This window comes from Rhipicephalus sanguineus, chromosome 2 (genome assembly GCF_013339695.2).
Source record: "Rhipicephalus sanguineus isolate Rsan-2018 chromosome 2, BIME_Rsan_1.4, whole genome shotgun sequence".
Classification (NCBI taxonomy): domain Eukaryota; kingdom Metazoa; phylum Arthropoda; class Arachnida; order Ixodida; family Ixodidae; genus Rhipicephalus; species Rhipicephalus sanguineus.
This window is the reverse complement of record NC_051177.1, coordinates 151,729,819-151,733,999: the sequence shown is the minus strand read 5'-3', so window position 1 is coordinate 151,733,999 and position 4,181 is coordinate 151,729,819.

Below are 4,181 nucleotides of genomic sequence, written 5' to 3'. Positions count from 1 at the left end.
CACGCTTGGGTGAGGTGGCGCACTCTTGCGTCGTCAATTTCTATGTCTACGTTCCCGACGCAAGTGAGTATGTCTTAAAAGTCCCTTCCGTGCTAGAAAACTGCTGCGTTGAAAGTAAACTTCACTCCAGTGTTTGGCCAGTGGGCTGCCGACAGTGACCTCCCCGAAAAGAGGGTGGGGCTTAGCCACACGCCTCCACTCCCCCCTACTTCTAACAATGGGGGCAAGCGCCCCTTTTGCAAGCTCCATTTCACCCCATCCCTCAATCGCTAAACACGGTCATTAACTTAAACGACATTGCCTCTGCCAGTTCAGCGTCGGCATACAGTTCGCACAGCCGAAACGTCTCGCAATTTGTGTTCACGTGCACGGGATATGCCTTCGGATGTGTACGTACGCCCATGTTTAGGCTCAGTGAGAATGTACACGCGTCTGGTAATCTATCAACATCAGAACGCGACAGTCATATAGGCTTCAAAGAAGCCAGTGAACGAATTCGAAATGGAATCGCTTGAGCCTTGTCATTCAAAATCTCATAAAAAAGGCTGTTTTTCCTCGTGAAACAATGAATACGACGTATAAGCAGAAAACATTAGACAAAATATTGATAATTTCGGCCCTCTCTTGCAGGTTCGTCTATTCTCACTTTTGGAGTTTTGCCAAAATCGGCAAGAAACACTGCGTCACCGACAGCGCATTCACTCGCAATGTTGAGCGGGAGAGTGCAGGCCGGAAGGTGGACCAAGGCATCCATCAAAACGGGGAACTGGGATGCCGGAGCAAGGGTGAGATGCCTACATTTTATAGATACAGGGTTTGTCCATAAAGTAATAGGACTGGGTCTCGTAAAGAGAACTGCTTCGTCCGATCGGCACCTATTAAAATTTTTCTAAACAGTTTCCTCGGGCGTCACTACACTGCTTACAACGCGATCGCCATGCTGGAAAGGGTACCTGAAAGGCAGTTGCTTTAGTTTCGTTCACAGACTATGTGACACCCAGTTGTACAAAGGGAACACCGTCTAAGCGGTGACTTTTCAGGCTTCCCTTGAGCTTCGGGAGCAGGAAGCCCGCCGGGCTCACATCAGGGCTGCACAACCCTGCTGTGTGCCCGGCAGGCTTCGTCCTGTTCCCAAAGACCCGGAGGCCGCGTTAGAGATTAAACGAGCATTTGATGTGCATTCCGAAATTGCTTCGCACCAGGACAATCTTGCATTGCGGGCAGCAGAAGCGATGTCGGGTATTGCTGCGGAGCAATGGGAGATGTTGACCGAGTAGAAATTATTTAAAACGTGTTGTTATTTGATATTCTTCGGCGGCATCTGCAGGACATGAAGTGCACAATAGGGACAACAAAGCCAAAAACCAAGACTGGTCTGGAGACTAGGTGCTTTCTGAGGCAAGCTGTTGCGTATGAGATGTGCAACATCATGAATTGTCTGCATTTGCAGATAACTGTATGAGAACATTCCCTGAGAACGCTCCGGCTTCTATGGTACAAGCATGTACAGCGTGAGGTTTAGATAACACAAGCGCCATTATAGAAGGCATATAAAACCGCTGCCCTCATATGTATTCACTAGTGGTCCCTGGAGGGGCCGTTCATTCAAAATCGTCACTTAACATTCCTCTATGCCTTGATACAAAATCCGGTCTATTTTTCAGCAATACAGTTTGGTCTAGCATATATACTTACTTTTTCCATTATTACCACCTTATAGCTGAGCTCATAAACTAGCTTGTTTGGATTCTGTGAGATCTTGTCACATACTTGCGGCTTTCGTGTCTTACGTTTTCAGAGGTAAAGCAATGCGTGAACGCACTAAAGAAGCATTATATGGTAGAGAAAATTCATGGCATCCTGTTTTTTCTAATTTGCAGTTCTTTTATGAAGCCGGCGCAGTTGGAATGAGCATCGATCAGACCAAGTACATCAACTGTCATCCAGACATCCAGAGTGAAGGATGTGAGTGCATGTGGAAAGAGTGCGTTGTCTGAGGACACATAAAACTACTATAAACTGGATTTTTTGCGAAAGGAAAACATTTGAGTATTAGTTAAAAAATGCGTACGACATCCAGACCTAAATACACGTCATTTGAGTATATACTCCAGGCAAGGCTGCATGGTTGGTTTATGGGGTCTAACGCCGAAAAGTGATTCAGGCTATGAGAGACGCCGTAGAGCGGGGCTCAGGATAATTTGACCACCTGGGGTTCCTTAACGTGCGCTGACGTCGCACTATACACGAGCCTCTAGCATTTTGCCTCCATCGAAAGGCGACTGCGGTGACCAGGATCGAACCCGCGTCATTCTGCTATGCAGCTAAGCACCATAAAAACATAGTCAGCGCGGCGGTTTCCCAGGCGAACATTTCCACGCTAAATTAAATAAAAAGAATTGAAACGGGGCTTTTAACTTAGAAAAAAATGTATTTAAGTTTCCTTGCATTCGCACTTGAAAAACTCGGAGATGGGAAGTGAACACGTCACTCATGTTAAGCCACTCTGCGAGATATTCAGTAATGAACAGCTTTCAATTATGCACAAAAATGGGTGCAGCCGCGCGGGCATCTCTTAAGTGTTCACTCTCCTAGAAAGCACCAGGCTTAGTGGGCTTTTTTCTACCCCATATTGACAGAACGCTGACGGGGTTTTCCCAAGCGGTTTTCCACACATGACTTCCAAGTTCACCTTTATCACTCTCCCGAGCGTCCCGCATGATTTGTTGAGGTCTGTACATGTATTTCAGTGGGGCTGTAAAAGGGACACCTCCTTGGTTTCGCGTCCGTTCACGTCCAGAAGCCCCTAGCGCCACTAGGTAGCAGTGGTGTAGTTTGTCGGAGGAGGAATAAAGTGTATTGACAATAAATTGGAGTGGGAATGGGGGCGCCCTCACCAGAAGCCTGGGAGAGGTCCTTAAGGAGCACAAACTGGCACATACAGACCATGCTGGCGGACTGTTCGGCTAGTGTTGCGGCCCCTTCGCGTAGTTTGGATCATTAAAGTGGAATCCGTGGCGCTTTCTATGGGGCAGCTGCCAAATGCGTTAGAAAAAAATCCCTGGAGAATAAAGAAATCAATGTACCAAACAAAATCAAATTTCTTAGCGGGGCTGGATTTAAAGCCGGGCCCACACGCCTGGGTAGCGGGTGTTTTAAGTACTGGCCTACACACAGTTTTCTTTTTTTTTTTACTGCTGTGCTTCAGGGTTAAACAGTAAACCTTGAGAATACAGGAAAGTAATTTGGTTTACATTTGCAGGGGAGGCATCCCGACAAGTGAGTTGTGACTTTTCTACGCCATTGGATTGTGGCTGGTTCCCAGAACGGTCAGCCGCCAACCTAAGATGGGTGCATTACACCGGTGGCGCTGGAACAGTGAGGCTCCGGTGGCAACCAACGGAGAGCGGGGCGCGTAATGGTATGTACATTTCTCACTAATTATGTAGTCTGGTAAGTATACTGTGATATACAAGGCTGAATGAAAACTCACACGTTCCCTTATGCATTCGCCTGAGACGACTCGAAGGCGAAATCCATTCAGTGGGGCTATTTTAGCGTGCACTTTATATCACGTGAACGTCGCTTTCTTAATTATTATTTTTTTTTGTGGCACGAACGCCGCCAAGACAAATTGAACGCGCCGTTCGAGCGCATGGAGCCACGAAACGCACGGGTGGTCATGTGATATTTTGTAACATACGACGGCCTTCCGCCGCGTGACGCTTCTGATAAGCTGTTTAACGTTTTCGTTTTCTCCTCAATATGTACTAACAAAGAGGTCGCACAAAGTTCGTACGAGAATAGGAACACCTGCGAGAATAAAGATGCCGCCGTGTCGCTCCAAATGCGAAACGCTCAAAGCGATAGCAATGCAACAGACACCTACACGAAGTAAGGTTGGTCGTTCTACAGTCTCTACGCATTGTCGCAAACATCCGCTTTTTGAGAAAATAACAGGCATGCTAGAACACGCACGTGCATAGGCTGTTATGAACTTACATCACTCGGTGACCGCCTTAGGCTGATGCCATGAGCAGCGAAAATAGGAGAGCATAGGAGGTAGATAAGAGGTGGATTACTACAATCGATTGAGAAGAAAGAAAAGAAGAAGAGAAGGCTTTCGCCTTCGAGTAGTCTTAGGCAAATGCATCAGGGACCGTGTTAGTTCTTACGCATTG